The sequence below is a fragment of the Thamnophis sirtalis genome, unplaced genomic scaffold (genome assembly GCF_051295495.1).
Source record: "Thamnophis sirtalis isolate CommonGarterSnake01/CBP01778 unplaced genomic scaffold, rThaSir2_p1.2 scaffold_1, whole genome shotgun sequence".
In the NCBI taxonomy this organism is placed as follows: Eukaryota; Metazoa; Chordata; class Lepidosauria; order Squamata; family Natricidae; genus Thamnophis; species Thamnophis sirtalis.
The window spans coordinates 110,542,164-110,563,945 of NW_028261381.1; the positions used below are offsets into that span (position 1 = coordinate 110,542,164).

The 21,782-nt window shown below is 38.5% G+C and overlaps 1 protein-coding gene across 5 annotated transcripts in view; it reads left to right on the top strand.

The window, feature by feature from the left end:
• RGS6 (regulator of G protein signaling 6) overlaps positions 1–21,782 on the top strand; it is a 279,182-nt gene that overhangs the window by 70,969 nt on the left and 186,431 nt on the right. The window contains exon 1 of one of the 5 annotated variants that reach the window (XM_087721801.1): positions 21,164–21,223. The exons of the other annotated variants lie outside the window; for them this stretch is intronic. The gene's annotated coding sequence lies outside the window, so the exon portion shown is untranslated. Of the gene's footprint in view, positions 1–21,163; positions 21,224–21,782 lie in introns of those variants that run through there. 5 annotated transcript variants of the gene reach the window in all.

The window sequence follows — 21,782 nt, forward strand, 5'->3', positions numbered from 1 at the left end:
TTGTTGGCAAATACTATCAGCATGGCATCTTGTACATTTCTGTTTGATACTGCCAGCCTCTCTAAAAGGCAGCTCCTTCAAAGCAAGTTTTAGAGTCAGCTCCCTTGTATTAAAGAGTACGTTAGACATTTTGTGATTTACAAATTCCATGCATGGGATATAGTACATTCTATGATTTAAAGGCTGAATAAATAACCATTATTAATAAAGAATGATGGAATCCATGCCACCTGCCGCACAAAAATACATCTTCCTGAAAACATCCGGAGCTTTGTAATTGTAGATTAGGGAAGAAAGTGCATTGCAAGGGACTCCACCTGAAACTGAACAGGGAGATGTTCTTTTGATGCATTGGCTCAGCAAAAAAGGAGAGGAGAGGAAAAGAGAGGAGAGGAGAGGAGAGGAAGAAAATTGATATGAGAAATCCTTTTAAGTTGCATTCTGATTAAAGCATCTGTAACTCACATTTGTTGATGTCAGCCTTTTTCTTTTATGACTGTTTCTCTATCCATGAAGCAGAGGTCTGCAGGAAAGGAACAGATAGTCCCTGTCTTGATGTCTTTCAGAGAACATTTGAAATTAAGCCATGGAACCACAATTTATTATTTCTGGTATTTCTGTTGCTGTAGTTTCAATAGTGCCCAATTTACTGTTCCTGTTATTTTAATATAAACTGTCTGGTGCCTAGTGCCTGTAAGGTTTGAGACAATGAATAAATTGCATAACTGCAATTGCAAATCGCATAAAATTAATCCAAGGGCTGGGTGTAGCCCAAGGAAGTCAAATTTCCCATCCCTTATGACAAGCACACTATTCTCTTCTAGTCCATATTTGTGTGAAGCATACCCATTGGTTTCTTTGTTAAGATGAGGCTGTAATTGAAACATACATTATAACTGCCTAAGCAACCAAAACAGCAGGGTTGTTGAAACAAATTTAAAATAGTTAATGATCTCAGAAGAATCATCTTTACATTTGGCAAACATTATAGCTGTGAATGCTTCTCAAGTGATTTAGAAGAAATGTTTTATTATTCACTGAGACAGGCTGACTTTTTTCACAGTTTTGTATGAGGCTGAAAAAAAAAATAGATCCATTTAAATGCACACACACATATTTAAATGAAAAAAAAATATTATATTTAAAAAAATATATTTAAATTTATATTTAAAGGCACACACTCATATTACTAAACACAGAGTTTGCATAATAACTGTTTACCCTGAAATCCTAATAAACGTGTGCAGATTTCCCACCACCACCACAAGAACCCTCTCTTTATAAGAATGATACCGGCTCCTTTGGATGTGTAGATGGGCCTCTCCCTTTTGAAATTCTGGAGCACAGAATATTGATGGAAACATGCTTGACACCTTTCTTTTTATATGAGAAGCCAAAAAATTGAAAGTCCTCCTTTTATAGATGCTTATGGAATTCTAGTTCAAAGCCTCAACAGAGATTCGGGGTGATGGCAGAGGTTATATAAAAACAGAGAAAGGAGAGGCAGAAGTGAATTGCTTCTATTGTAATATCTCAAGGAGGCTGTACTGTAGCAGCCTGCAGAATGAGGTGAGTGTGACCCTCCATCTTGCAATACTTCAAAAGCTATTCCCCCCCAATCTCTCTAGAGGAGTTCTATTCATTTCATTTATTCTCATGTTGCTTGAGAATTTTTCCCTCAATTTCTCTTGAGTGTTTCAAACTTTTTTTTTATGATAGTGTGGGGGGTGGGTGGGTGGGTGCTACGGATGCTGTTGTTTTAATTTTGCATATCATCCTGCCAGAGCCTCCCTGGCTGATCCATGCTTCCCAGTGAAAGGGATCCCCTTATAACATCTTCCTTTGGGATTTAATGGAAGTGTAATGGAAACTTCAAAGATGCAAATGGCTGGAGAATTTTTATGCATTAACAGCAGGCTACTAAACCCACTTTCCCCAAAGATATGGAGCCAGGTTGAAGACTCCTCGGTATCTTTAAAGCCTTTCTCCATTTTATAAGAAAAGAGAAGAATGTGTTAATCCAGTAAACTTCATGAAGTAGCTTAGAGGAGCGCACATTTACCTCACCCAAGTATTACAATAGGTAGTTCCTATTACCTATATAGTTCCTATATACATACATACATACATACATACATACATAAAAAATTCTCAATACATAAAAGGTATGAAGAGCATTCGGCGACTTCAGCTAGTCCAGAATGCAGCCGCGCGAGCGATTGTGGGTGCACCTCGCTTCACCCACGTTACACCTATCCTCCGCGAGCTGCACTGGCTGCCTGTCGATCTCCGGGTGCGCTTCAAGGTGCTACTTATCACCTATAAAGCCCTTCATGGTAGTGGGCCTGGGTATTTGAGAGACCGCCTACTGCCAATTACCTCCACTAGACCGATACGATCGCATCGATTAGGCCTCCTCCGAATTCCATCTACTAGCCAGTGCAAACTGGCAACTACCCAGAGGAGAGCCTTCTCGGTGGCTGCTCCGACCCTCTGGAACGACCTCCCCGTGGAGATTCGGACCCTCACCACCCTTCAATCCTTCCGCGCCGCTTTAAAGATCTGGCTGTCCCGGCTGGCCTGGGGTTAAGATTTCAACCCCACCCGAATTGTGTGACTGTTGTGTTCTCTTTTAATATGTTGTATTGTTTCCATATTGGAATACTGTTTGTCTTTTCCCCCCTCCCTTTTGAATTGTGAGCCGCCCTGAGTCCCCCCAGGGAAAAGGGTGGCATACAAATAAAGGAAATTCAAATTCAAATTCAAATTATTCACTTAATCTAAGCACCAAATATCCCAGTGGTGGGATTCAAATAATTTAACAACTAGTTCTCTCCCCTAATGACTTCTTCCAATAACCAGTTCTCCCAAAGTGGTGCGAACTGGCTGAATCCCACCACTTCAATGCCTCATCCTTAAAACAGGGCTATTTGAGCCTGGTTTAAATACCTGTAGAGTAGGCCTATCCATATTCCTAACAGAAGAGTTCCCTAAAATAGGGGTCACCACTAAGAAGGCCTGAAGGCCCATGCCCCTGGACTTTTCAGAGGGGAAACTAAAAAAAAACAAAAAACCTCTAAGTAACCAGACAGGCATATTTGATTTAACCCAAATTCTCCAGAAAATGCCATCTACATCTTTGCCAAGGTTCTCTGGATCTAGGTGATCTTATGAGCAAAAAGGCTCAAGGGTGTGAACATACCTACTATTCCTGTCTCCTACTTTCTCCACAACAACAACTCTGTGAGGTGACCTGGACTGGGAGCTGTCTGTTGCTGTGATATTGTCAGATGTGAAAATAGTGTCAACACTAGGACTGGAGAAAGGATGGATTTCAGAAAGGAGTCCCCTCAATTCAGAAACAATCAATATTACAGTATAACTATTACAAATCAAACCTCTGACTTTGTATCAGAACACACCTCAGTGTTTATTAACAAATCTTTCAGGTGGGCAGCTGTTCCCCGGTTATCCTTCACACATGTTTGAATCATCCTCTGCAACATTTGAACTTGTGTGGAAGGTAACATATGTGTAGCTGTTTGGTGCTTTCACGGACCATGCAGAGACCTACTGTGATACATTATCCCAATTACATCATCAGGGTTATGCCCAAGTGGTATCGTTTATGTGTGGAGTTAACTCTGTTCCCTAACTTCTCCATAATAACTTTCAAAGTAGCACCAGCAGAGTAACAACACAGTAGATTTCAGCAATTTCCTTCTAACTGGGGGCAGACTTTCATTCTTTAAAAGGACTCCAAGGAATCAGTAAGCAATATCATCACATCAAGGGAACATGCTGTGCAAAATGGTTGGCAAAATGATTGGATGATGATGGAATTTGTGGGTAGAAAATGGGTTTGGAGGTATTGTTATGGGGACCACATCAATTGCCGAGGGGTGCATAAGGCTCTCTGATTACCAATTCCTGCCCTATAGAATTGGCTTGTTAATTCATAAATATTCTGGATCATTAGCTGGTGACTCCCGTTTTTAGTGCAGGCTCTTAGCTAATTGCTTGTATTACCTTCTTATGCATTCCATTAAATTATCAAAAACAATGCAACTCCCACTTCTTTCCACTATCGTTTTTCATCACAGAAGATACTTCCTCACAGAAGCCAAGGAAAGACATCAAACAGATTAGATGAAATGAATGTAATATGAATGAACTAGAGAAATGGCCCAGTTGAGCTTTTCTCTGCAGTTGAGCGAGCTAATTGCAAGCTAGTTGAATACAAATCAAGAGATGAAGAATTGCAAGAGGCAGCAGACTGGTTATTCTTGGCTGCCAGCAAATCATTTAAGGGGCAATTGGAGAAAATCCAATTCTTGTTCCCTGTTTCACCTCTTCAAAAAAAAAAAAGATTGCCAATGTAATGGTAATAGAGATGAGGAAAAGACCTACAAAAGGAGGCTGGCGATTCTGAATTAAGTTAAATGTCTTTGAAGGATGTCTTAAGTAGTGGGAAAATTTCTCAGCCTTGTTAAGGATGACTGAAAAGATAGTTTTGTAGTCATATTTCTTGTAGATATTAAAAGCTGAAAAGGGAAGGAAGAACAAATTACACGGAATACGTATGACATTTGTCAAAACCTTTAAAATACAGTATTAAGAGATTTTTAAAATACGACTTATGTTTAAAGAACATTTTTCATTGGGATAATTGAACATTACTGTTGTATTTAATCTGAAGATCTTAAAATTTGTACTACAGTATATATATATTTACAGTTCTGGAGATTTCATGATGATGCGTGAGTGGTATACGCATCATCACGAAATCTCCAGAACTGTAAAGCCTACAAACTTGAAATTTGGCACGTATATTCCTCTTGGCTTCTAGGTGCTTGCTAAGAAAGGCTTTTTTGAAATGACCATCAGATCATCAGTATTCTTTATAAAGTATTATATTAACAAACGTCGATGCTAAGGAATGAGACTTTCTACTCCCCCTCCACACCTGAAAGGAAGCCTGTTCCAATTGCCAGTTGCCTTATATGGGCAACGTGACTCATCCGGCCTGTGGGCTGGCCCGAACACACGGTGTCGTAAGCGAAGCACAGGTATCCAGCTAGTATCTAATATTATCTGGTTCAGTCCTTGATAGAATTACACCACAACCATCTTGTGAAACTTGGTACTAACCAACTATCTAGAAAATGGCCACTAAAGAAGTTATACCAATGCAGGAATCATCTAATTTTACTTTCTTTACATGAACATTTTCTGAAACATTTTAAAAAGTAAGTGCTGAAGAATCTGCAACCCATGGGTTACTAGCTATTCGTGATTCATTCTACTTATTTTGAGGCATATGACTCTCATACGGCACTCTTATTGCTTTGAGTAACTGATCTTTCGCTTCATTCTATCACATTTCTGTAATTCAATCCTATTTAACAAGCACTTTCTCAGAGTCAGCCAAGATGAAAGAAACTGCAGGTAGTTCTTTCAACTTAAGATATGCTGTACACTGTGCTGGCAACTGGCCCACAACCATAGAGCGTACACCCAGAGCAACCACTGCTGGAAGACTCGGTTTGGAAACCGCAGAAAAAGCCAGGTGGCGGCAGCAGTGGCGGCAATGCCCTGGCTCTGCGGAGAGAGTTGGGCCAGGGCATCATGAGGCTGGCAGGCGCATGAGCGAGAGCGGAACAGCTCAACCCCCCTCCAGCTATGCAGAGCACCATTCACTGCCATTTCAAAGGCGCCAAGCCACAGGAGCTGGGCGATGGTGAACAGGCACTCACGTGACTTGGCGATACCCTTAGGTCAGTGAATGGCGCTGTGCCTGGCTGGAAAGGGGGTTTGTCCAGTGGCTGCTCATGAGTGTGGTCGCTTTATGGCTGCTGTGCTGCACTGCTGCGAAAGCGCAACACAGCCATTCGTCCATGAGGCTGTGCCCGGCTCTTTGGGAGCCCGCTCGCAAGAGAGCAGCTGCCCGGCAAACTCCCTCTTCAGCTGAGCACAAAGCTGCTCACCAATCTAGTGGTATCCCGAAGGCGCTAAGCAACACAATCACCTTTGCCTCCCCCCTGGTTCCCGCGGCTTGGCACCTTTGGGATACCGCTAGGTTGGTGAGCGGCGCTTTGCCTGGCTGGAGGTGGGGGGTTGTCCAGGGGGCTTTTTTGCAGGGAAGGGCTTATATTTTTGCCCACCAGAAAAATGTGGCATGGCCTTATTATCAGGACATGCCGTAATTTCGGGGAAACAGGGTAATTGTCAGGAAATTTCTCCTTAGTTCTAGGTTGGTTCTCTACTTGGTTAATTTCCATCCATTGCTTCTTGTTCTGTCTTCAGATGCTTTGGAGAATAAGTTGACGCCCTGTGGCAGCCCCTTAAATATTGGAATGCTGCTATTATGTCATCCCTAATCAATCCTTTTCATTAAACCAAACATACCCAATTTCTGCAAATGTTCTTCATATGTTTTAGCCTTTCCTAATCATCTTTGTTGCTCTTCTCTGCATTCTTTCTAGAATTTCAATATTTTTTTTATATTGTGGCGACCAAAACTGGATGCCATGTAATAACAGTGTTTCTCTAGTCACAAAGCATGTACATCAAATAAGCTGCATGGATACTCCATAAATGAATCTGTTTCCATCTTTCTCTACTTATACCACTGTACATGTTATTTTTCTATTCACCATTCCCACAATATTTATTATTCCCTTTTCATTCTTATTTCTTGCACACTTACATTCGTAACACCACTTTTCATTTCACTCTTTGACATATGACTGTCATTTCCACATAGGACTCCTTAAATATTCCTTCAAGCATTCCTTCCCTTTTGCTTCATGCCAAATCATTTCATATTTTTAATTCTTAATTCCAGTCACTCTGCTGGTAGATCCCCATTTAGAACTTTGCACACAGTTCCAAAATAATGTTTTTATTTCTATAACAATCATTCCGCATTTTCTTTGCCTTTTTAAAATCCAGCTGTTATTTGGCCTTTGACAACTTCCTTTGCACTTATCCTTTATTTCTGTGTGTATGTGTATACACATACATATATACAGTATCATTGTTGCAACAATCATTCTCCTACATACCAATTTTTTTTCTTTTCCCTTCATATTTGTACCAAGCAATTTTATTCATACCTATTTGCATAACTCTCTATAATTAAGTGGCACTTGATATTTTCACAATGTTCAGTGTAACACCTTCTTTCTTACATCTATGCTCTATTCATTATTTGGAGAGAGAAATCTAATAATAATTTTTCATACATAACAAAGGCGTTATTTTCCTTAATAATTACTCTTGGGTTTTTTTTCCTTTTTTCTTTTCCTTTCCTATTTCTTTTATGTCCTCATCTTTTCAAAATGGACTTTTGATATTAGCAGAAAATAGTCTGCTCTACATTCAGAACTGCTCCTCACGCTTATATCCTTCAAGTATTCTCTTAATGTTTCATGGGAAAAAAGGAAATCAATCATGCTTTGCAATTAAATGTCTTTTCAGTATATATGTTCAAGTAGATTTGTCCTAACTCCAATATTTGAAGCCTACATTTTTAAGCAGACTCTTTTTTTTAAAAAAAAATGTGTCAATTTCAGAAAAGGATAAAATGCAAAAAAGGAAGAAATGGAGCTGTTATGGAAAAGAAAGGTTATAGAAAAATCAGGAGTGCAAAGAGAAAGAAAAACAAGAAAAAATGGAAAAGATAAAAAAAGGAATAACTACCCTTTTCTTTAGTATAAATACAAATATAAAATAGACTGGCCTCTTACTATAAAAAATAATGATACACATTATTTATATAATCATAAACAGTTCAAATTGTCAAATTCCCAAATTTTCTTTTGTTTTCTAGCAAGAAATATTACAGTTGTTTCCAAGTTTTCTTTACTCAGAGTAGTCAATTTTGCTATGTCAGCCAATCCATTCTTTCATTATAGAAATGTGTAGGTCGCTCCATCTCTGCACACAAGAATCTCACTGGTGTGGTCAAGCATAGAAATAAAGTCCCCTATTTGTTTGGTGCCAATTCCTGCTTATCTAGATGTTGGCTGCTGGAGAGGATATGTTCTGGTCATTTAATTTCCTTCTTAGGTTTCTTATTCTCTTTTTCAAATGGCAAGTAAATGTGGTTCATTTTCTATTTATCTATTGATGGCTGATTTGTCTGAATGCCAAACTTACCTATTGTTTCTGGATTTAGCTTAGCTTTCCAATTCAAAATATGATATTTTTTCGGTCTTTACTGGGTTTGTTTGCTACAATGATACCATGTGGTTGTAATAAACTGTTATTGTCTCCGAGATGTTGATTGTATCTGAGATGTTTTCTATCTCTTTCTCATTATTTGCTGGCTCAACTGTGGTTTTCTATTTCACACTGTAGTTAGTATCTTTTATATAAAGTGAACTCTGCAAAACTCAGTCTTCAGAATCCAGAAATATTTTTATTTGGCTCTTGCCTGCTCTCAAAAGCATGAGACCGTGATGGCGAACCTATGGCACACGTGCCACAGGTGGCACATTGAGCCATATCTGCCGGCACATGAATTGTCAGCTGTAGCATGCATGCATGCACTGGCTACCTGATTTTCAACCTTCCTGAGGCCTGGGGGAGGCCATTTTTGTCCTCTCCAGGCTTCAGGAAAGCCTCAGGAGCAGGCTCCGGAGGCTTTCCTGGAGCCTAGGGAGGGCGAAAACAGCCTTCCCTGGCTCCCTGGAGGAAATACCAAGCTCAGCTTGGAGGCGAGCAGTGTGACGTGCATGAGAGGAGGAGCATGGGTGGATGTGTGCACATGTACATGTGGGGACATGCTTTGTATTATGGGTGCTGGTGTGCGTGTTTGTGTTCTCTCATTTTTCTCACCCAACCGCAAAATGGTTAGTCATCACTGGCATAAGATATTCCAATGAGCTATGTTTGACTGTTTTTTACAACCATGGAATATAGGAATATGAGGCTCAAGCCCTCATAGGAATATGAGGCTCAAGCCCTTTAATGGGGATCAGTCAATTGGTGTTTTGGAAAAGAAAATAAGTTTTCTCGTTAGAGAAACACATTATAAGGAAACAAATAAGGAAAGGGGAAAATCTAGGTGTAGAGTTTGAGAGTCTTATCAAAAATATTCATAGCAATTATATTATGCTGCCCTCCTGATGGCTGGATTAATGCTTGGTAACACAAGCATCTGAGATAGAAAGGAGGAAGAGGGAATGTTTCCCTTTAGTTCCTTTTGCTACTGAAATATCCTGGTGATTGAATGAACCACAAGCTATTTTTATAACAGTATTTTTTTTAGTGAACCATTAGGAATATCTAGCATTTTAGCAATGATATTCATGACTTGCTCAACACAAGTCCTCTAATGCAAGTGGTTTGCTTTAACTGTTTATCCATTTGCTCTTTGCTTTGCTATTTGGTTTAAAGCCAGTATCAAAAGATATGTAATCTCTGGTTGCTGAGTAAATAGAAAATACATCTTTCTCCTAATCCTGTTTGCTGTGTGGTTAGGTGTAAGTACAAGAAAGCTTTTATTCCCATCTATTGGGAAGCCTGTGATGTTTTCTTTCAGATTTGTATATGAAAATACATTAAGTCATCAGTATGTAGTGGAGGAAGTATAGCAGACACTTATTTTATAGCAGATACTTATTTAAACAGGAATTCATAAATTGTGTCTATGCTTCGTGATCAGAAATTGCTTCTATTAATCTAGAAAAAATATAATCAGATCTCTTTCCCTTTATTCCACTTCTGTAAGGGTAAGAGGAAAGCTAACCCTGCATGATTCAAAAAGCCTGTGCATCTAAAACCAGAGATCAAAAGTTAGAGAACAGACTTCCATCTTTTACAAATAAGTTAACATTATTATTTTTTCTTTGATTACAGCAGCTCCAATTTGAAGGCTGATGCAACCAACTCTTTTTGGAAATATATTGTTCAAGCAAACAGTCTAATACAGTATTGTTTTGCACAGTGAGATCTGCAAATAGTAAAAAGAAAACCCTCAAGGTGTCAGCTGTGTCCTTGTTAATAATGGCCACCATCCTACCTTTTTTTTTGACCACCTTCACAGATAGATACCCTTAGTGTTGCTTCATATTTTAACAGGGGTGGGTTCCTACCAGTTCTAACCTCTTCCATATAAGAGGTTCCACAAATCTACTGTGCCGTTTAGAACCGGTTCCAGCTCCCCCCCCTCTGCACCACATTTGCCCCGCCCGCCCCTAAGAGTCCTATCTAAACCTTAAAGTCTTAAAGCTGTCAAGTTTGAACGCCCCTGGTTTTTTTTTTCTAAACAGCTTTAAGACTTGCACACTTCAATTGCAGAGTTCCTGAGCCAACATGACTAGAGGAGGAATTCTGGGAGTTGAAGTCCACAAGTCTTAAAGCTGTCAAGTTTGAACACCTCTGGGTTTTTTTCTAAAGGGTTAGGGGTGCAAGGGTCTTGTAACTTGACAGCTTTAAGACTTGCGTGCTTCAAATGCCAGAGTTTCTGAGCCAACATTTTGGTTGCTAAGCAAGAGCGCTGTTAAGTGAGTTTCACCACATTTTACAGGTTGGCCACGCCCACCCTGTCACATGACTACCAAGCCACTCCTAATTCACATGGCTGGCAAGCCACTCCCACCCAGTCACATGGCTGGCAAGCCACTTCCACAAAGCAGAAGAGGTTCTAAACAGAAGAGCTTCTAAACATTTTTGAAACCCACCACTGTATTTTAATCATGCTACACAGAGCAAAGCAGATGATCACTAAAAATGAAATGACAGAAGCCCCTTTGCAATTGGAGGACGGAGAAAAGTTGAGAGAATTAAATGGAACGTCCATTTTGTCATCCATCTTCACATATTCTATTTTTAAAAGCAATCATTCTTCATTCTTTTTAGTGGATCTACGTATCTGCAGCTGATATTTAGTATACCAGAGACATGTCGATTTGTAAATATTTTGAAGGACTATGTGTGCAGCATGATGAATTTTATGATAAAGACTTTGCAATGCAAGCTTTACATTGTTTGCTTGAACAAATACAGTCCCAAAAAGAGCTGATTGCATCATTCACAAACCACCACGCTAAAAGATCAGGCTAGACTACGGGAGCCTGGATTCTATTAGGGATGTGATTTTGAAGATATTTTTGTGCACTGAATTTTACAATACAGTATTTTGTATTCTGACCCAGCCACTGGATGCGCAGATCATCAGATTTATCTGGCTTTATCTGGCTTTGTTCTTTCCTCTCCGTCTGCATGGAAAAAAACCAAGGCCACTGATAAATTTCCCCTCTCTGTCTGTGAGCAGTGCTCTTTGAGCAACCTGTAAAGTTTCATTACTTATGTGAACCCAAGAGTGTTCTTAAAAGTTAATTCAACTTGAGCATCCCTGAGAATATACATTATTCATAGGCGAATATTTATTTTGATTATATTGATTCCCCACCACCACCACTAAAAGTTAAAAGTCAAGTATTTTTATCTGCAGGCTTTATAATATGCTGATGTATGACTGCTTTTATACTGGTTTTTATTAGACTGGGGAAAATCAATATATCCTGAGCTTAATGGTTTTAGAATGGAGCCGAAATCTGCAAATAGCTTCTTCGACTACAGTTGTAATATACGAGAGTTTGAACATAGATAACTTTATTCTGCAATTTGAGATTTGATTAGTATGTTCAGATGCTGAGAATTTTAAAAACTAGATGTTTTCAAAATATGCAGATACACCTTCCCTTTTTATATATACTAGAAAGTTTTGTGATTGTTGCTGGTCTGATCTTTATATTAGAGGCCCCTAGACTGCCTTCCCTTGAGGGTGGGGGTTATATGGATTTAGATGTTATAATAGCTATTGATCAATAGGAGGCACTACACTACAGTAGTATGGAGTCCCAATAAGGATAAGTGCACTCCTCCTCCTCAGTAGTTAATGTAACATATTTTCAACAGGAATATCTGTCATAGCAAATAAACAATTCAGGTGTTCCTCAACTTACAACAATTTATTTAGGAACCATTCAAAGTTGCAACAGCGCCGAAAAAAATGACTTATTTTCCGTTATGAACTTTCCAACATCCCCATGAACATGTGATCAAAATTCAGATGCTTGACAACTGGTTCATACTTATGACCGTTGCTGTGTCCCAAGATCATGTGGTCACCATTTGTGACTTTCTGACAAGCAATGTCAATGGGGAAGCCAAGATTCACTTAACAACCAGGTTACCAACTTATCAACTGCAGGCAAGAAAGGTCATAAAATGAGACAAAATTAACTTAACAAATGTCTCATTTGACAACAGAAATTTTGGGCTCAATTTTGGTCGTAAGTTAAGGACTACCTCTATATGTCACCCTTATACAATGTAATGATCTTTAGGAAATTCTTACAAATTTTGGGACTTGTGCTCCCAACATTTCTTGAAGCCCAACTTGGGTACACACAGTTTACGTAATTTATGTAATAATGTTGTCACTGATAACAATCCAGACCACTCTACATATTGTTCAAGTGGTTTCATATGGTACCTTTCACTAATAGACAGACTGGTAATAAAATATATATAGAGGAAAGCAAGCAAACTCAGTGCACATTGAGGACCCAATGGAAATAGAAATAAAATGAAAGAACAAGTGCGAAGGAAAAGTGCAAGTGCTTTATTAAAATGCATAAGAATATAGATTAATATTGACAGAGTGAAATGGAAAGTTGATATAAGGTAATATGATGCAGAAGCTTCTTGGAACAGAATGAAAAGAAATATGCTGCTAAGCACCACCGTGCTAAAAGAAATTATGAGAAAGTTGGAATAATGTAATGATGAAATGAACAATGTTGTGGATGGAAATAAAGCATGCAAAATCATGATTGCTGCAAAAAAGCATCGCAGAAAGTTATAGTTGTGTATCTCCAAAAATATAGTGGCAGAGGATATTATCAAAAGGGGGGCGGGACAATTAATCTTCTTCAACAGAAAAAATTGATGGAAATTAAAAAAATAATAATTTTGCAATGGTTTCTGAGCTTGGTGGTTTTCTTGCAGATGTTTCATTACCAAATCATCATTACCATATCATCAGTACTTTTGCCTAGTTTGATAATGAAACAGTTGTAAGAAAACCACCAAGCTCAAAGAGCACCAAGAACTTCACAGTTCATCCCTGAGCTACAAATATTCCCTATTACTTTTGTAAGTGGCTAAGGACATAAGATAGATTATGGTCAGAAAATAAAAGATTAAAAAGGTCTGCCCAAAGAAGAATCTTCAAAAGTGTGTGTGTGTGTGTGTGTGTGTGTGTGTGTGTGTGTACACACACACAGACAGACAGACACACAGACACACCCTGTTTCCCTGAAAATAAGACCTCCCTGGATAATAAGGCCAACTGGGCTTTGGAGCTCATGCACTAAAATAAGCCCTCTCCCAAAAATAAGCCCTCCATGAAAATATTGCAACACAGCAGCAGCCATGAGATGACCATGTTCGCTGCCTCCTGCACCTCAAAGAAAAATAAGACTTCCCCGAAAATAAGGCCAAGCACTTATTTCGGGTTTCAAAAGAAAATAATTGTTACGGACATTTAAATTAATAATAGCCAAAGAGTTCCAAAAGACTCTTATAAAATTACTAATGATAGAGAATTCTTGGAAACATTTTTTAAATAAAATTCTAATGCTTCTTAGGACCTTGGAACATACATGGAAAAGAACATCCTGATCAGTTGAAGATAAGCCTCTTTTGTAAAAAGGATCAAAGAAGAGGTCAACCAGGAGAGTGAATGGAATTAAAAATAAAGCAATTTAATTATTTAAGATGACACTGATGCTGGAAGACATATTTTGGGAAAGAGTTATATTTCAAAAGAGGACTTAAAGTCGGTGCCATAAATGTTAGTGTCTAAGAGCAACTGATGAAAAGGAAGTGATAAAGATTGGGAGAATGTTGAAAAATGATAAGGCTGCAGATGATGCAAGTGGAGAAATGTTGAAATATGGATTTGGTTTGCTGAGAGAATAACTGAGCAGTATATATTTCAGATGTGTATGAAGATAGCATTTATTCTTGATGACTGGGAAAAATACCATTATTGTTCCTTTATGGAAAAGAAAAGGCTACAGAACTAAATGTAAAACTACAGGGGTTTTTCTATTTAACACAATTCTGATTGAAAGGGTATGAGACCCATCAATGAGTAAAATGAGCTTCATTTAATTTACATATATCAGCTTCCGATTCTCCCCTCCCCCCAATCGCTTTTGCAGGTTTTGTTAAATGTGAGCAAGAGTTAAAAAACTGATTTAGAAGATATTGTGCATGTGACTTGTGGAAGAAAACATTTAACATTTCAGTGGGAAAGTATTTATTTCTCATCTCCTTTCCTGGGAGGTAGATAATTTATGTGAAATTGCATACATAATAAAAGTGCCTCTTACAGAATCAATTTCCTGAAGGCCAGGCATAATATTGAAAGAGTTATAAGAGTGAAAAACAGAGGCCGTGGTTCTGTTTTGTATTAACTTAAAACCCAAGGAAGAAAAAGGTACTTCTGTTCTATCCCCCTAGAAAAATTCAGGCAGTAAGTGTGTTAGTAAGTGGTATGGTAAGATGGGCAGACAATAAATTTTACAAATAAACAAATTGGAACAAATGTCAAAAGAAGCAAAAATAGCTATATATAAAACGCCATCATTCCTTATCACAAAAAGAGATAGGATCAGAGCAGAGAGACTAGAGAGGAAGGGATTACAAGAGAGTAATCAGCTGGTGCCAGTGCATTGCTTTCAATGTGCATTGTGAGCCACCTTGCTCTCCTGAAATCCCTTCCTCTCCAATAAATGCAAATTCAAATATTAATCCCCTTCTTGTTAATTATCCTAATCCTGGAACGGCCGTTCCAAAAGGTGGGGGGAATGGGGAAAAGGAAAGAACAGTCATGATCACATGGCCACATTTCTCACTTAGTGATTGCTTCACTTAGCAACAGAGTTTCTGGTCTCAATTGTTGTAGCTAAATAAGAACTACCTACTGTATATCTGTTTTGAATGAAGATAGCTGGATGATTGTACTAATACATTGCATGTGGCTTTTTATTTCTTCACTCTTAATAGCAGTTTGAGGCTAACTTTTTATAAGCTTCTTATTAAAAAGTGGCAGGTTTTTTTTTAAACAAAAATACTTTAGCTCATTTGGAACTGGAAGTAATAGGTTGATAAATCTATTCAACACTGACAAAAAATGTTCTCAAAGGCTACTTCAGCTGACTGCAGTTCTGCAGTTCGGCTGTTCAAATCTCACCGGCTCAGGGTTGACTCAGCCTTCCATCCTTCCGAGGTGGGTAAAATGAGGACCCGGATTGTTGTTGGCGGCAATATGCTGACTCTGTAAACCGCTTAGAGAGGGCTGAAAGCCCTATGAAGCGGTATATAAGTCTAACTGCTATTACTATTGCTATTAATTAAAAACGGCACGCATGGTTTAAGGATTTTGATTCAGTGCTGTCTTATTTTGTTTTTTTAGTAAGGAAAAAATCTGCACGGTGAAGAACATCTTTGAATGTATAAATTGGCTACTGAAGATTTTGTAGCACAAATGTTAAGTGTAAAAATGTTTTAACAACTAACCGTAAGGCAGGACACACCATGAGAATGGAATCTTTTAAAACCGACTACTAATTAAAGCACAATGGAATTTCGAAATGGTGCTTGTTTTCTCAGCTTATTTGTTTCATGTTTACTAAAACATGCTAAATTAAAAACCAAGAAATACAGATATAAATAGAAACCCTCTACCCACATGCCCAAAAGCATGCCTTCGTGCATAGTCATAAGAAATAGTGAGATTTGCTATAAATAATAACCAGAGGTCCCTAGCCAGCATTTGGCTGGTACTTCTGAACTGAGAAAGCCTTCCTCTATCAATAAACTGTGGGGAAATCTCTCTTCTGTGTCTCTTCCTTTCCTGAAACTTGTGCAACTCAATGTCTCCATACTTCTCTCTGGAATTGGATTCTCCACTGACTGTATACTGCTCTCCAGTCTTGTCTTTTCTTTATGTGTTTTATTTTTGTCTCATGCTTCTTTAACACTGATTTCAGGGAGATCCATAGATCTAATGGAAGCACATATCCAAAGGCATAAGAGCCAACAGTCAATACTTAAAAAGTGCCATCAGAAGCAAGTTCAAAGCCTTAGTAAATAAAAACAGATTTTGTCAGAGGTCTCAAAGCTGGTATCCGGCAAATTGCCAGGCCTGATATTTGTTTATTTGTGTCAGAAGCATCACAATTAAAATCAGGCATACTATGCGACACAACATTTAAAATATAAAATACAAGATTAAAATATGTGCAAGTTAAGCAGACCTTTCCAGAAACTAACAACATTAATTGTGCTCTGACGCACTGCCATGAGGTCCTGACGTGTGGACAGATCAGGACCAGGGGTGAGCTGCTACAGGTTCCCACCCCTGACTGGCCCTGCTCACCCACCCCGCCCCTTCTAGGAGTCTCCACACGGCCTGTTTTGGATGCGAGGAAAGTGCAGGGCCCACACAGAGGCTCTGGGAGTGAAAAAAATGGGCCGCCGGATGGCCACCAGATCTGGGATAAGCAATTTTTGCCCTCCCAGAGGCCTGGGGAAGGTGAAAACACCCCACCCCCTGAAATGCTGAAATTTTTGAAGCCCATCCCTGATCAGGACTGAAAAGACAGGTATGCACATATATGTCATTGTCTGCCAGTTAGAACCATCACTAAAGGCAGAAGCCACCAGATACCCCCATTTGTCCAAATTTGTTATACCTGTGTGCAATCTGTTCAACAATTCCATGCTTCCCAGCTTTTGCCAGACCCATGTGCCAGTGATTCCACCCAGTGTTGGTTGCCAGACCTGATGGCATTCCAAAGTGACAAGGTCCTTTTTATATTGGCCACCTCAGATACCAAGAAGGTCATTGACAGATAATTTAAAAATACAGAAAATCTTGATATGGAAGTAACTGTTGTTTCTGGGGTATTGATCTTAATTGCCGGGATGCAGAACTAAATATATATGGAGTTGTTTTTTATTTAACTGGAAATTAAATGAAATCTAGGGGGGTTATTTTTCCTGCTGTACTTCCTGTTTATTTTATTTTTTTAATTTATTACTCCCTAACTACCTTAATACATGCATTTAAATACTAACATTATTTAAAACTGTTCACATTCAAGTACATATTCTAATTCAATGTACCAACTAAAGTTTTACATTGAAAGTACAGAGTAAGCAAGTCATACTCCGGACAATGGCTTATTAGCCATTCTGTGCCTGTAATCATGTACACTTGGAGTGATAGACTATAGCACCAAGACAATACTAAAAAGATCAGGAATGTATTTTATAGGCACAAACCTTGCATTAAGACAAAAACAATCAAAGTCAGATACAGTTATTAAATTTTAATGGCATCTCATAAGTTTCAAGGATTCCTGCTGTACTTCCTGATACCAGCTCCATCCTCTTTTGGAAGTACAGCATCAAGTTCAGAATGGGAAAAAGAGAGTGAACTCTTGTGCTTAAATAGTGATAAACGGCCCCCTTCCATTTTTGCCTTTCTCTTGTTATCTTTTCTTTTTGGTTCCCCTCCTTCCCAGCTTCCTTTTCTCTCTCCTTTTTTTGCTTATTGTTAGTGCTATGATTGTAAATTTCCAATTCCATCTCGGCGAAGTTGTTTTCATAAGGTTTGTCTCATTTGACTGCTATTCTTAGGAAATTTGAAATAGTTTCCAAATGTGAAATTTACCCAAATTCCTAAATCTAAATATGAATGTAAAAAGTAATTTTACAGAGAAAATCTTTTCATGGCTTCTATGAGAACATTATAGTTTTTAATAGAGAACAGCTTTTTACAAAGATTGCCTTTGAGAAAGCTGAGTCCACGAAGTAATCAGGCTAGGAAATGAATGTAAGATACAGACAATTGGCTACACTGATGAGGTTTTTTTAGAAAACAAGGAGACGTCCTTTATTATTTTCCCACCTGTTTTTTTGAGAAATTATAAGTGAAGTATTTGTCAATTACTGAGCTATTTATGCTGCTATTCAGTGTTTTATCATTGCCTCATGCATTTCAAAGGATGGATCCCCCCCACTCTATCTCTATCTATCTCTCTATATCTATCTATCTATCTATCTATCTATCTATCTATCTATCTATCTATCTATCTATCTATCTATCTACATACATACATACATACATACATACATCATACATACATACATACATACATACATACACATGCATACATATACATGCACATGCACATACATATATGCATACATACATACATCTACATCTACATACATACATACATACATACATACATACATACATACATACATAAAATATGCACTCACATGTATAGAAGCCATTATACACAACTTAGGGGAAGTAGTCAGTCAAATTTAACTCAATTCCTTGGATACGGAATTTCATTATTTGCATTTGTTCAGCATAAAATTCAGCAATTCATCATTGAAACTGTATAACTTTTCTGTTGTTTCTTTTCATCAAAATAAAGTGAAATTTTAAGCAAATAATTTTGCATTAGGAAATTCTGTTAAGGAGAGTAAAATCTACATTAAAGTTGAGTTACAGAATTAACAGAGTTGTATTTAACCAGATATGTACCTTGCTCAGCAAAGATTGCCTAAATACCAAAGTTGTCCATACTCCTGTTTTTTAGTATCTTATATTAGCAATCTAATATAAAACAATTTAATATGATTAGCAAAAGGACATATTTAGAAGATTCATTATTATATTAGAATCTAACTCTTGTTAAACTGAGACAAATGAATTTTTTGTTCATATAACAGTATAACAGAATTGGAAGGTATCTTGGAGGTCTTCCAGTCCAACCCCCAGGTCAGGCGGGAAATCCTATACCATTTCAGTCAAATGGTTGTCCAATCTCTTCTTAAAAACCTCCAGTGATTCAAGCAGGACCTTGGGAGGAATGACTGCTAAGTATCCAGTGTTCCTTTTACTGTAGTTTTTAACCATACAGGCTGTTATACCGATCCATTTCATTTCATTTGATTGTTGCTTTGTTCAGCAACTGTAACAGAGAACCATACTGAGAAGCCTCTTAAGGCTTAGTGCACCTATTTTTAGTAAAAAGTAATTTCCAATCCCCAAAGAGCGAAAACAAAGTTATCCTGCTTTCAGAAGCCACCATGCTATTGTCCTGTCCCCTGCAGCAATCAGAAGAAAAGAACTGGCCTGAGAAAATGTCAGCTGAAGAAAGTTCATTGTTGTCTTGTGTTCTCATTTATATAATATATATTCTAACTGTCAACTCTCGAAATGACTCTAGCTGAAGCCATACTTCACTTTGCTTCGTTTCTAAGTTGCCATGCATATAGGGGGCAGGGAGGGGGATTTGAAGAATGTAGAATGTTTTCCTCTACAGTACCAGACATAACAATGATAAGGCTCATGAGAACCAAGGTCAGCTCAACATGCTTGAGAAAAACAGGAGGGAGTGATGCAGTGGTGGGATACGACCAGTACGCATACTGGTGCCTGTTGGGAGCACCAGGTACCGTTCCGGTATGGTGCTCTGGAGGGACCAACAGTGGTGGGTTTCAAAAATTGTTCGAACCTACTCTGTGGGTGTGGCCTCCTTTGTGGGAATGGCTTGCTGCCCATGTGACTGGATGGGAGTGGCTTGCCGCCCATGTGACCGGATATGAAGATGCCAACGACACTTGTAAGAACCACCTTAAATTACCTCACACACAGCACTGGCATACATAAGAATATGATGTAAACTTGTTTTTTAAAAGGCATCTTTGGTTTACGTTAAAACAACTTCAACACACGCAATGTTCTGATTGCACCACAAATGCAGTAGTCATCCTTACCTTTCACAGAGGCACTGAGTTTTATAAATATGAGCATGATAGTATAGAATAATCATATCCAAGGACCAGTGGTGGGTTTCAAAAAAAATTGGAACCTCTTTTGTAGGTGTGGCTGCTTTCTGGGTCCACTGGTGGAACCTCTTCTAACCGATTCGGTAGATTTGACGAACCGGTTCTACTGAATAGGTGCGAACTGGTAGGAACCCACCTCTGGGGACCACCCACCCACCCGTCCTTCTTACTGGTATTTGAGCTGATCGGGGCTTCCATGCATGCGCATGGGGTGTACAGCGCCTGTATGACATGCTGCCGAGCAGCTGGAGTGTCACAAAGCCTCATGGGTGGTAAGTATGCATGTGCGTGCTGCACGCATGCTGCATGCGTGCATGTGGTGGAGGCCCAGCCCCGTTCACCGTACCAGTTGCAATGGGATCTGGAACCCACCACTGGAGTGATGAGAAGTTCATCACCTGCTTGGTTGGTTAATATGAGCTGTGACACAAGAGGGGAGGACAATATCTATTTTTTAATTGTACCAAAGCACGGGAATTATTCAGAGTTGGTTTCACATTTGAATGTGCAGATATGATAAACCCCAAAAATGGATCTTTGAGAAAAACCACATTCCTGAATTGATTGGGCCCATTACTCGGAACCATGACACAAACATTGAATAATTGGACATTTCCCTTCTAAAATTTCCTAAGCTTAAATCACTTTCTCTTCAGCAAAAGAACCATAGGATGTATTAAACCAGTCTTCCCTAATCTGGCATTTTCTAGTCATGCCAGGGATACAATTCCTAGAATTTCTTGACTACATAGCTTTCAGAGAGACTAATTATCATTCTCAGGAGAAATAATGCAATTTACCATAGTATGATTATTATTTTCAACATGTAGATAATGAGACAACTCATTCTTATTTTAATACCTGCTCCTTCAACTTCTGGAATATTGGAATAGAGCCACCAGCTACCCATTTGTTTTTATTGTTGTGATTTTTTTCTGATTTACTGCCTATCAAAAGAAAGTCCTGGTCTTCTTCACACAAGACCAGCCTTGGAAACCTGCCTGGTAGATCAGCTCTACTCTTGAATACTGTAGACAGATGAGAATTGTTGCTTTAGTGATGAGGAGAGCTAAAATACTTGGACCACATTAGCACATTGGCCTCATTCCAGGCTCTGTCTGAGAGTCCATATAGGGTAGCACCAGCAATACTTATTCCATGTAACTTAGAAGCACAGTTCTAAGGGAGGAAAGTTTCAGAAGAATATTGAGAGCACCACTGCTAGACTCCACTTAAGCAAAGAACAAGATCAACTAAGGTATCTGTAGACCAAGCTAGTTTGAATGATTAGCAACTTTTAGAATAACTTATTTTATTTTAGTCTAAATTTATGAAAAGCTTGAATAACTTTTTCTACTAAAAAGTGATGTACATGCACATTAAATATTAAATCAAAAATACAAACAGCCTCAATAAAGGAGCAATCGATAAAATCTGTATGAGAAGGATATAAATCAGATGAAAAGCTCCAGAGAATAAAAAGATTCCAGCGAGTGTTTAGATGTTAATAATATCAGCACTGCAGAATGGCACGATAACATTTTGTGCTTTGCCTCATGTAACATTATGTCTTGGAATTTATCTATAAAGGAAAAATCTGGGAAGAGATTTTCTAGATGAAAACAAAACAACCTCATTTTCATGCCAAAAATTACATTTGGAGTAATTTATAAGAAAGGTTTTCTTGCTCTTGGAGAAGAGTCAATTATTCTGCAGAAGCTTCCATGCTTCTGGCTTGTAAAATTAAAATCTTAGCCAACCAAACTCATCTCCACCAGTCATAGATTTAGGAGCATGGCTCCAGTGATGCTGAACCT